The following is a 13792-nucleotide window of genomic DNA, read 5'->3' as shown; positions in this document are numbered from 1 at the left end:
TAGTCCAACAGTTAAGTGAGGATGATTACGACAGAAGAGTTGAGTTTTGTGAACTTGTGATGCGCAAATGTGATGACAATAGAGATTTTCTGACCAACATACTATTTTCTGATGAGGCAACTTTTTTCCTAAATGGCAATGTTAACCGGCAAAAATTGCCGTTACTGGGCTAGTGAAAACCCACATTGGATTACTGAGTCCCATTCACAGCAACCACAAAAACTGAACGTATGGTGTGGAATTTTAGGTAACAAAATTGTTGGACCCTTTTTCATCAATGGAAATTTAAATGCCGAACTTTACTACAATATGCTCCAAAATGAAATAATCCCAGCTATTCAAATTGCATCAGGAGAATACTTTGATAATGTATGGTTTCAGCAGGATGGTGCTCCACCCCATTATGGGGAGACAGGTAAGAGAGTATTTGGATTTAAGGTTTCCTCATAAATGGATTGGCCGAAGAGGAAAAATCGAATGGCCTCCAAGATCTCCGGATTTGTCACCAATCGATTATTTCCTATGGGGTCATTTAAAATCCAATGTTTTATAGAAGAAAGCCTCATAATTTGGAAGACCCTAAGAAACAGGATTATAGAGGAGATTGCTTTGATAACTGAAGAAATGTTAGGCAACTCTGTCGAATCATTTTACACAAGATTGGCTCATTGTCAAACCGTAGAAGGAACACAGTTCGAACAATTGCTTTGACACCAAATGCAGGTAAAACGTTTGTTGTAAGACTTTTCTAACAGCATACATTATTTTTTATTTGTAATAAGAAATCAATAACATAAGTATTTCCATAATTGTACTGTAATAAAAACTGGCAAATTTGTGCTAATAGAACCAGCTTAAAATGAAATTTTTGTTTTATTTAATTGAACATTTAAAAAAAATGCTAAAAAATTAGTGTAACACATTTTGTGGCAAGAATCATGTTAAAATTACATTGTTGAACATCAGTAAATTTTCAATACTAAAAATGCTCTATTTTCTGATAGAATAATTCCCTTGAGATGCGGTTTGTGGCATTCAATTCAGTAAGCTATTACCTTTAAAATTATGTATCACAAGGTATAGGCTTCCATTTAAGAATATTCACGATACCCTCGGCAGGACGTCCCCCGTTGGTGTGACATAACAAAACATTGTTCCAAAAAAGTAGATGCCCAATCTCTATCATGATTGTAAGAGGTTTCAAATTTATATTTAAATTATTAAAGGAAATATTTGGGTGTTTCCAGACATAATATACACCCTGTATATATATATATATATATATATATATATATATATATATATATATATATACTGTGAGCATACAAACAGCAACAAAAATTGCATAAAATCCCTTTTTGAATCCCATATTTGTTACAAGATAATCCTCTGAGGAGGCTCTTCAATTGATTTAATTTCAAATCTGTGTGAGTCCTGGCTGCTGGCTGGTCTTTGACCTTGAGATGGCTGAAGACAAATCTTTAGACAATAGGATTTTAGCATTGCCTCCACTAGGGTTACAGAGTTCAGGATTTTAGCCAAAACTTTTGAAATAAAATAATTATATGTACTTTAATCAATGTCATTTTTTTTACCATTAGCAATATCGAGAACATTTTATATTAATTACTTTATTATAATTTTCTTTCTTCTATATTTTTTAAATGAATAAAAATGTCTGATTTCTGACACACTAGACATTCATGTTTTTATGTCAATGGGTGTTTTTAATTAAATGCAAACATTTTGTTATTTATATCTTGTTGGAAAATTTCCTCAACTATTCTAATTTGATTTTAAAATTTGGTTTAACAGTGTTATTGATTTAAACAATGTTTAAAACTTAATGAAATGCCCGTTGTTTCTTACAATATACTAATAAGTAAAAACTTAGCATTAGCATTTTTTTAGTATTAATTTTTTAATAAGCTACACTTAAAAAAACACAACATTATTTGAATTTATACTTAAAATAAGATTATTTGTGTTTTTAAGTGTGTTCTATTGTACAATAGAACAAAACTATAAACAAAACTTTCCAAATTAAACACACCAACTAGCTAACTTTGACATCTAGATAAAAATTGTCAGAAATCATACAATTGTGCACAGTATGGTCAAATTCCATTCCTAAACTATGATATCCCTTTTTACAACAGTGGTACAATTAAAAATCAAACTTTGTAACTATAAATGCATAAAGCACTTTACATCCTAAAATAAAACTCTTTTTGAATTTGGACACGATTTGTGCACAAATCAGATATTTTAATACCTATTTATAAACATTGTGAACCCCTTCATACAATGAATAACAAAGTAATATATTAGCTGGCTACAATTTCAATAAAAGAAGGTGTATTGAAGGTATGACTAATTTAGTTTCAGCTTAAAATAGACATGAAATATTAATTTTGATTTTTGCTATTTAGTTTCAGACAAATTTTAATTCAAGAGACAAAAGACTCATAAATACAAAATAATTTGTACAGAACTTTAGTCAGCATTAATAGTGTATTTAAATAGACTGATACAATTTTTTTACAGAGAGCAATATGTACAAATAACTTAGTAATTAATCATTTAAAGTAAGCTTTACTGTATATTGTATATTCACACAATATGTGTATTGCTTTTTTTCTTTTTGTGTTTCTTTACACATTAATGAAAAATACAGACATTTTATGAAAATAAGAGAAGTTATTTAATTTGCTGATATTTTCTTACAATACACTGGCTAACAATAATAAAGAATATAACACAAAAGAATGAGGTGTCTTTTGTTGAGGTACCATAATGACTTTTGTTATCTGTGAAAAAGAGAGAGGAGAGAGAATAGCAGTGATAAAACATGACTAAGTAGTCTAAATGACTCACTAGTGCTTGTTCAACACCTTTTGTGACCAATGATTACCAAGTCTTAACATTCCACTTATTATAGAATAAAGAACACACTGAGCAATATTTCTGTTTGTACAAAATCACTTTACTAAGCAGAATTATATTACGTTTCTTTATTAAAACTACACGTTCATGCATTTATTTACAGTACAAACTGGAATGCTTTTTTGTATAAAGTAAAAGTGCTATGATATAATAAACAGAACATAATCTATTTCTGACCAGAAGAAGTTTTGTTCACTGTATGGCTATTTACATTAATTATATTATAATCAAATTTTAAATTAAGCTATGTTTTACTTTTGACAGAGAGGTGGAATCAGCCTAAACATTATTCTGAAAAATCAATTTCTTAACTTTCACACCATGTTATATGAATTATCCCAAACAAAACTCTAAACAAAATATTAAATATACTTCCTATACTCAAAAGAATCAAAAACACAGCTCATTATTTCCAACATAATAAATCTAGGTAAAACTGCTTAAAATTATGTAGAAATAAACTTTGTTCAACACGACAAAGAATTGTCCTTTCTGTTAACTGGGAATATTCAGAAAAGACAAACAATTTTTAATGAAACTTAGATGTTTGTTTAACTTAATGTTCATATTTCTAGGTGTATATGTTGCCGACGGAGCAAGTACTTTTTGTGATTCAATTTTTATTTATATATATACAGTAGTGACAAACTCAATCAATCAATCAATCAATCAATAATATCTTTATTCAAGACATACATAAAATGTACATGAATGCGTCATTCTTAATAAATAAATATTTAAGGTGATGTTATATTAGTTGTACATACATACAATCCTTTTAATGTCAATTATTTTAAAAATCTTAACATAGTTAAAAATAGGTTTAATATTATTTAAATTAATTTTATTACCAAATTATAATTAATTCCACTAGACTTCAGAAATCAAAATCAAAATACAAGGCTCTGGGAGTAAAACTCTTCAAAGTTATAACATGACAAATCAATTAAAAACTGTTTTAATTTATTTCTGAATCTAACACTATTGTTTTCATTCCTGATGCTACCTGGCAGGTTCCCCATAAACTTGATTCCCATATAAGTTGGGCTTTGCTTAAATTTTTTCTTTATTATGTTGTTTTATTACAAAGTTATTTTTGTTCCTAGTATTATAATCATGAACATGTAGTTGTCGTGGTAATTTAGTCTCATTATTTTTTACATATAATACTGTTCTATATATATAGAGGCTGTATACAGTCATAAACTCGAGCTCTTTAAAAATGTAACTTACATGACTCATCTTTTTTGAGTTTTAGAATCACCCTAATTGCCTCCTTTTGTAGACGTAAAATTTTATTCAGGTTTACAGCACTTGTTCCCCCCATACACTTCAATCCCGTATGCGATATGTGAATGAACCATGGCATAGTACACTGATTTCAAGGTTTGTTTATTACAAAAAGGTGCTAGCCTTCTTAGTGCAAAAATTCCTGAACCTAATTTGTTACATATTTTTTGTACATGAATGTTCCAATTAAGTGTACTATCTAAATGTAGCCCTAAAAATTTAGTTTCTTTATCCAGGTTTTTCATATTAATTTTGTTTGATTCAACATTTTTGCAAGTAAACTGTATAAAAGTAATTTTTATTATCATTGAGTAAAAGATTTCTGTTATTTAAATAACTTTTTAACAATGAAACTGATTCGTTACATTTCTTTTTAGTTGTACCTAATTCCATATCGGCAATGCACAAGCTTATATCATCCGCATACAAACAAATTTTACTATTATCAATTATATCATACAGATAATTAGATAAACCCCCCAAGTAGCACAAAAACAGGAAAGGGCCTAATATTGACCCCTGTGGGACAGAGTAGGTCACATTTTTTGTATGAGACCTAACATCATGCTGATTATTTTTATTTAAATACTTAACATTAACAAACTGTTGACGGCCTTCCAAGTACGACTTAATCCAGCTAAGTTCTTTACCAATGATACCATAGCTTTTTAATTTTTCTAGTAATATTTTATGATCAACACTGTCAAATGCTTTGGTCAAATCTAGGAAAGGCGCCAACAATGTTGTATCCCTCATCTAAGTTCTCTAAAATGTGTTCAATATAATTTCTTAATGCTGTTAATGTGGATCTATTTTTCCTGTATCCATGTTGATCAATGTCAAGTAGTTTTATTGTTTTCAAAATAGTCAACTAATTGAATCAGCACACACTTTTCAAATATTTTAGATAATGACGGTTGAATAGACAATGGTCTGTAGTTAAGAGGATCAGTACAATCCCCTTTTTTATGTACTGGTATTACTTTTGAAACCTTTTAATTGAGAAGGATATTAAAGGTACTGGTATTAAAAATATACTCTGTTTTGTTATAGCAAAAACAAAGTAAGTTCATACTATTTATGTAAGTGTGATATAAGTAGGCCTACATTTCTCACTGAAAACAAACATTTTCCACATCAAAACAAAAACCATGAGAACAAGATCAATCATGCAACATTTATCCATTTCTTATGCTCCTGGGATTTTGTTTTTAATTTTACAAATATTTTAAAATTAATTAAAGTACTGCTGCATTTTAAGTACAATCAAAATGGGAGTATGAATCTGTTTGAAAGCAAGAAAAATTATTTTACTCTTTCAGTCCTTTATAACATAATTGAAAAACACTTTTTATTAACTTAATTATTTAATACTTTTTTAAAGTAGTATTATTATTTTGTATAACATTTTTATAATTATCACTCGTTATTTTACTGATTATTAAAATAAGGTAGCAACCACAATTAGTTTTATAAAATGTGAATTTTCTTTAACATTATACAGTATTAAATTAACAAATTCTTTAGTACGATAAATTAAATTTCTTAGTAACAATTTATATATATATATGAATAGACTATGTTTTGCAAGCGCAAGATGCAACCTACAAGTGAACTTAAAATTAATAAACAATAAACTTATCAAATTGTTATACTCAAACAGTTACATCACCTTTTTTTATTATTACCGTACTAATTGTGGCATACAGAGTATTTTACACAGTAGAGTTTCTAGACACAAGTTTTGTACACATTTAATAATTCTTGAGTGCTGCTTTTATGGTGAATTATACGTTTTAGCTCATCTACAAAAATGTATAAGCCAAGATTGGATCTGTCCTAACATGTCAAGGCTGGAGAATGTCTTAACCCTGACCTGACCTGCTACTTCAACTGAACACCATATGGCTTAAGTAAAGTAGAATTAGAAGACTTTTCTGCTCAATTCGGACTTTAAAAAGTTTAAAAAGGATAAACTTAATGTTACTAATACAGTACTGTATAAAAATAAAGGGTCACAGCGGACAATATACAAGCATAATTATGTTACTTGTAATTCCTAATTACAATATTAATTATATTCTGCTATTTATTTTGTAAACTAATTCAATTTATATACACTTACCATGTCCATAAATCAATTAAATTGAAATGTTTTAAAATTGTGACATAATAAAGCTCTTAAGAATAAAAATTTTATTTAACTGTTATTGGAAACGACAAATATGGTGCAGTGGGCAGAAATTGCCGTTGGACCGTACCACCAACACATCATGTTTGACCATACATGGTATCGGACAATGTGCAAGTTTTTGTTGAGATTTGTCCGTGACAAAATTCATTTTATTACTCAGGTTGGCTGAAGTTACTGGAAAGTGACTTCAATCATGGGACTTCACATGTCATTATGGTTTTGAACATAATAATAATACATCTTTAAATTATTATCCTGGTAATAAATTACAATTATATATTATACTATATTTATATAATTATTTATAAGAGGTGAAAAAATGTCATAACAAATACTGTAGTTTGAAAATAAAAAATCCAAGATAAAACATAAAAAATAAGATTACACTCTTTTAATTAGAAATTTAACTGATTGTTATGAGGTTATTAGTATGTTTAATATATAACTTGAGACGGCACGAGGGTGCAAATAATTTATTGAAGGTCTGATCAAAACCTTCCATACAAAATAGTTATAGTTTATACTTAATAGTAGTAAGCAAAGAATTAAGAAAGATTAACTTATTGTATTACAATTTTTAATTGCTCAGAAGCCTAAAGATTATACAAAATGTCATTTATGTAACCACATCTTGATTTTATGGTTTTAAGATATACGAGGCGAACGGGTGGCATATATATGGGTGGTACTATGGATAGCATTTGAACCAAGAAATCTACTTTTGTCTTTTTAACGAAAACTCCCATATTTTGATCCCAAAGAATTCAGGAAAATAATCAGGGGAGAGTAGAGGTTGAGTGGTCTAATATGTTAAAGTTGTATGGTTTTTAGTTTTTATACTGCTACATAATACAAATTTGAGCAGAATCCAAAATTTTTCAAGTTACTTTTCAGTAAATTTTAAAATGTTTAAACAGTTCAAATTTACAATATTTGAAACTTGTTAAATCTAAAATATTCAAATAGCAAAATATGACTCATTAAATCTATCAACATCACTCTTAAATACTATATTACATTTTTTTATTTTAAGTTTGGCTTTCTTTATCTAGAATGGTTAAGAAATGACAACAAAAATACATATTTTCACTACATTTTGTTTTATTACTACTCGTTTTACGAGTTATTGATACAGCATTTTGAACTCCCTGTATTTTCCATAGGTTCTAAGTGAATACATTTTTTTATCTTTTTAAAATTTTTTCTTCGTTACATACTGCAAGCAATTATTATTCCTACAATTATCTAGGTTCTAACTATTTTGGTCCAACAATTATGTTATCTAACTAACCTTATTTACAAAAAATTTACATTTTAAAATCTATAAAAAATTACCCCTAACCACCCCCCTCTGACCCTAAAGTGCCATTTAGGGGTATTTTTGGATGTTAAAAATAATTTTTCTAAATTGTTTGTGGTAAAAATATGGGCATTTTTGTTCAAACAAAGAAGGTAGGTTTCTCTGTTCACCCCGCTGTATATCACGGATGGGTAGTCTGCCTCACCCTGTATACATGTTCCAACATTTTTGTTAAACCCAAAAACAATACTTTATTATTTATGTCCTGGAATGAAATACACAAATAATGTTCAAAATAAAGTTCAAACATTATTACAGCAACACAAAAAGCTAAATCAAACTTAACTGTTTTTTTATGTAACTGCACAGAAACATGCCTATTGCTATTACAGTACATGTAACATGTCACAATTTTTTTCAAAAAAATGTTCCATCAGCTTCATAACGAATAATAAATAGTAATGGCGCTGCCATTCGTCAAGCTCTGAGGTCATTGGACAGCATCTTGGAAACCCATCAAGCAGTTCCTTGTAGCCTACTCTAGGTTTTCTTTTACTAAAGTGTAGAGTGCTGATCTTTAAATTTCAGAAAATGCATCAATAACTCACTAATGAGAAACCTCCCAACGCCTTCAACTTACAGATCAATTCATGCAATAAGGACTTCTTTTGTGACAAACTTGCGTCCTTCTTCATGAACATCACTTTTCCTTTTTTTTTCCGTCTGCACCATTCACAGACTATCTCCCATACAGTTTATATATCTTACTCATGACATGCTTCATCGAATTTCTGCAGTACTTGGTCCTTCAGTTTGCCAGAATCTAATATTACTTTGCACTTGGCAGGAGAATCAATCGTATTAGCCATGTTTACATGTTGTTAAATCATTTTGTAATGTCATGTACACTCGGTAATGAGGTGTTAGGTGAAGCTGTGTATTATTGACTAATGGACACTGTTTTTTTTCGTACCATTTAATAACTGGCTGTTTCAGAGCATGATCGGATGTTAGAAAAAACAGCCCTTGTAGTTAATGTAACCAAAGTACAATTCATCCTCCTAATTTAAGTAGTAACACTTTAAATCATTTTCAGTTGATTTGCTATCAAACTATTAATTTTCTGAAACTTGTTTAACACACATATAAGCCATCTGTCTGTAATTAGCTAATTTAGACAAGCTAGACTTCATCATTGTAACTTAAGTAGGATCACTACTTAAATATAGCAAAGGTTAGGAGAGACTTTAATACACATCTACACTCTACATACACTCTTTATTCGGTTGTTTTATCAAATGGTTTGATTGTTTTTATTCGAATGAATAATTCCATATTACAATTTATCTAACAAAACGTATAATTCCTACTTATTAGTTACAGTCATTTTTCATGTAAACAATTAACAGAAAAAAGTAACTAATTTGTTGAGAATTTGGAAATGACGATGAATATGAGGAAATTACGTGATAAATTTCTAGATATGTGGCTTTGGTTTCACAAAAGCGGTTACTCACTGCTATCCGCACAATCTATAAATATTGTAACATATTTCTGATGTGTATTCACATCAATGTGATTTCATAATTGGATTTATTATTTAGTAATATTATTGTTAAATTTATATTATTAAAAAATGTAATGTATTATTCTTGTTGTTAATCTATTATAATTATTGTTTTTTAAGATTCATATATATCTATTACGACCTATTATCGTATTTGGATAATAGATCGAATAATTCCATAGTAACAATCTAAAAACAAGTGTAGGCCACTTAGTAAGTCTCCCCAAAGGTAAAGGAGTGAATTACATTCCTTTATAATTTGATTCTATTGTGTTTTACAAGATTCAATTATAAAAAGTACCGGTAATTAAAAACTTTTTTAGTCTAACGTATTATTAATGTAGGTACATGTATCTTTGTTTTGGATTTTTAACCAATCTCATCCATTTCAGGCAGCCCATATAGCAAGGTGACCAATAATATTTTCTGGTAACAATTGTTGGAACTTTAACCCTCCAACTGGCAAGCAATTGACATATTGCAGACATTTTTTAAATGTTTATTCTTAATTTAATTATTTATTGAGCAAAGCATATAGTGTTACTGTATACATCAATTTACTCAAAAATGAGCTGTATATGTCAAAATTTGATTCAACAGAAAACTGGTAGATGTGTAACTAGTAGAGTAAACACTTTTATTGCAATTTCTGCAATGAATTGTTTTTTTGCCACCTTGTTCATTACTTGATTTGCTACACACAGAACAGTGTCATTCGTAGCTATCTGACAATTTGTCAAGGGGGTCATTTCCAGCTGTATCTGGCACTTGGTCAACAAGCCACTCAGTAGCAAGTTCTCTGACTAGTGTTACAAAACTTAAAATCGTTAAATATATACCATATTTACTTCAAAACAAAACAAAACAGTCAAAACAAACTTTAAAAGCTTGTAACTAAAGTTAAAAATAACTTTTTCTTAAACAGTTATCAATGGGTTGTTGGCAGTTTGCGTATCGACTTTGGTGGTCCGATCAATCGGATCAAGATGTTGGCGTACAAAGTGATAAATACAAACTGGGATTGTGAAGAGGGAGCAAAGCTCTCAATTTTTATTGAGTACGCTTCACTCTCTCTCTTCGAGTACAATCCCAGCCTACTAACTAACATTCTTGGCTAAGATTTCATGTAGGTACTACAACTTGTCTATATCCTAAATAAAATAAGGTTTGAGATGCATCAGCATTTAAGCTCATTTGTAAATGATCTCATAAATATTACATAATTACACAACTTTAAACAATTTTTGAACTTGAACAAATTAAAAACAACACAATATTATATACGATTATCTGAATAATTTCTTCCATGAATATAACTCACTATATATCCTAGCCCATACAAACTCTGTACATTATTTTAAACCACTCTTTTGAACATTGGCTCAATCACTTAAGAAAAATGTGAAATTGTAATTGTGGAGAAATGTGAATTTGTAGGCTATAAGAAAACCGGTGCCTGAAAAATGCCATTCAAATGGCAACACTTTGTGAAAATTGAGAAAAGTACTATAGACTCTATAAGCCACACCTAGACCCTCTAGAAAAACCGATAATATTAATTCCATAATTCTTTTGTGACTATTATACAAAGGAAAGTAGATTTGATAATACTTCTGTCAAAAAGAGCCTTACCAAAAATATTAATCTACATGATGTTATGTGGCCAGTGTACAGTTGAACAACACTAGAGCAAACCGTAACATTTAATTAAATCCCGATCTTTACAATTTATTATCTTAAACTGGCAGTATAAGCTATTAATCAATTCTGTAGTAGCGGTTGACATTGTAACGTCTATCCAACACTCATCCGTTTTGACAGTTCATATAGTAGAAAGTCAACACCACCACACTACATAAGATGGAACTTTTTATTTTATGAAACCTGTCGCTCTAGTAACCACTTTACTTACAACTATGTGCCTACATTTGGAGGACACCAGACAATAATTATTAACTTATTAATTTTTTGCAGTGCATATAATCCTATATATTTTAGTATATTTTGGAGACATTTAGTGTAAAATTTTTTTGCTAATATTTGAAAATGATTGTACCCATAGTAGCAAATTTAACCTTTCGTCTACTATTTGTGGGTTTTACAATATATTTTTAATTTTCTTCAAGAGAACCTGGACACCATTTGGCTCTGTATTGTCTGAAACTAGATAACAGCAATAAATTGGCTAGCTCAGATTATAATATTTAATAGCCTATATACTTCACCAGGTACGTCCAATCACTTGTAAAAAATTAAACAATTAAAATTTGGTTATTAGTTTTATTATTATTATGTACCTTATAAAATTCTCTAAATTTGGGTGTTTTTTGGAAATATTTAGTGTAAGAATTACATTTTTTGTAAATTTATGAAAATAATTGGTAAGTTAACAAATTTAGCCTTTCTTGGGGGTTTTACAATATATTTAATTTTTTCTTGAAGAGAACCTAGATAGGCTACTAATATATTGAAACAGATAAAATGAAGGATAAATTGGGTGCCTTGGATAAATTGGATTCTAATATGTTTAATTATCACACTTAAGGCACAGTCCCACCACTTCTCAAAAATTAACAAATTAAGCAAACTATAATTACAGGTTTTTTTTAGCTTAATATTTTATACCATAATTAGGCTTTCTCCACAATCCCTAGAAATAATAATTTATTACACATGTACGTTAAAAATATAAATGCATTTTTTACAAAAGTACAAGTACGAAACACTAAAAAATGGCCTGCCATCATGGGGGAAAATGACCACCAGTTCATGGGTTAATGTTTTTCCCTTATCTGTCATGTTTTACATTTTCAATCTTTAGTTGATTAAGTTTTGATTAGTTTACTTGTTATATATTTCATAGACTTTCATTCCTGAGTTTCCTACTCATTTTTTCTATTTCTTGTTTGATTGCATTTTGATTCAAAGTTTTTTTGTAACTACTTATTTGTTTACTTTAAGTATTATGCCTAATTAGTGTACTAACTTATGCCAAAGCTTGTTTAAAAGTTAATATTAAATCTTTGAAGTTGTGTATTAAATAGTTTTAAACCAATAAAGAAACACTCTTAAAATTAAGTTTCAAGGAGTAACATTGAACATAAACAACAGAATAAGCAATTTGATAGTTTAAATGTAATTTCAAGATTGTTTAGTAACATATTCTAACTATTGTGAAACATTTTAATTACAGTTAGAGAACCTATTTCATAGTAACAAGATGTATTTCTATAACGAGGTGTTGGCTAAATACCTCATAACTGTACAACTTTATATAGTAAATGATAATAAAGATTATTTATCTACCATGAAGGGAATGCAAAACCGTATTTTTAAATGTTAAAAATGTATACCATTTGCCAACAATAAGCATCTAAATTAAATGAGAAAATACGTTATTAATTAAGTCATGTATTTTATGAAACCTTATAACAACCTAATTCCTTAAAAATAATCGAACTTCATGAATTTAGAGACATTTATTCGTCCGTTACAACACAAAGCATTTTTGCTATGTGCACTATTTTGTACACGCCCGTTTGACTTGACATACAACTAATATTAATTAATTCTAGATTGCACCTACTTTAAGTAAAGAAAAAACTCGTAAGCAGGATAATAAAAGAGTACTTCAACTTGCAAACTTACCTATAACTTCAGATCCTTTGAAAGAAAGCTACTAAGTTCGAGCCTCTGGCCACACCTACAACACTATTTCAATACGGCACGGTGACAACGCTTGCAGCAGCTGGTAGTCAACGTACAACGAAACCAAACTACGTCCGCCCTAGCCCGAAGAAGGACCAACGGAGCGCCAGATGTATGATGCGCATGCGCAGAATGAGTCAGCACCAGTCGCCATCGCTATATCAATCAACAGCTGTGACTGCCCGATCTGGCTAGACGGCGCGGGTGAGGTGGCGCGCGTATGCTATTTTCCCTTTCATAGGCAAGTCGTGGTAGCGTCGTTAATAGCGTTACATTGACCTCATATTTATCTGATTCGGATTTAATATAACATGCATTATTTTATAAACTATGTAAGGGGTTAAATAGTGCTAATTAAACGAGTTTTACAACAATAGCCTATGTTATAGAATATACGCAACGTTGAATTTACCGTTGTAGGTAGTAAATTTTACGAAAGTAAACTAAGTAATTCAAATAGAAAATATTTGAGTTAACTAATAGACTAATGGATCTTTTTTTTCTGTAAAGTGGTGTAGAAACAATTTGTTAATACAAATTCAGGAGTCGACTCTTATTTTTATATCATACTATGGTGTAGTAATCTATTTTTGAATCAGATAACTATGTAAAGTATTTATGGTGATAGAGATTTTAATGTAAAGTTATTTTTTGACAACAAAAATAACATTATTGCATTTTAACTTAATATTTTGGTGTTTTAAACTTTGAAGATTCTGGCAATTCTATATCATTACAGTACTTGAAATAAAAACGCACGCCAACAAAACAAAATAAATTAATTTTT

General features: G+C 29.4%; 1 protein-coding gene across 3 annotated transcripts in view; it reads right to left on the bottom strand.

Moving 5' to 3' along the window:
- The window catches only part of LOC124360630 (thymosin beta-like), a 39634-nt gene extending 26518 nt beyond the window's left edge, over nt 1-13116 (bottom strand). The window contains exon 1 of one of the 3 annotated variants that reach the window (XM_046814401.1): nt 12946-13116. The gene's annotated coding sequence lies outside the window, so the exon portion shown is untranslated. The remainder of the gene's footprint in view (nt 1-12945) is intronic. The other 2 variants (XM_046814399.1, XM_046814400.1) reach the window with 2 other exon arrangements.
- Between the last annotated feature and the right edge of the window lie 676 nt (nt 13117-13792).

Source organism: Homalodisca vitripennis, chromosome 4 (assembly GCF_021130785.1).
Source record: "Homalodisca vitripennis isolate AUS2020 chromosome 4, UT_GWSS_2.1, whole genome shotgun sequence".
NCBI lineage: Eukaryota > Metazoa > Arthropoda > Insecta > Hemiptera > Cicadellidae > Homalodisca > Homalodisca vitripennis.
This window is presented reverse-complemented; position numbering and strand designations above follow the sequence as displayed.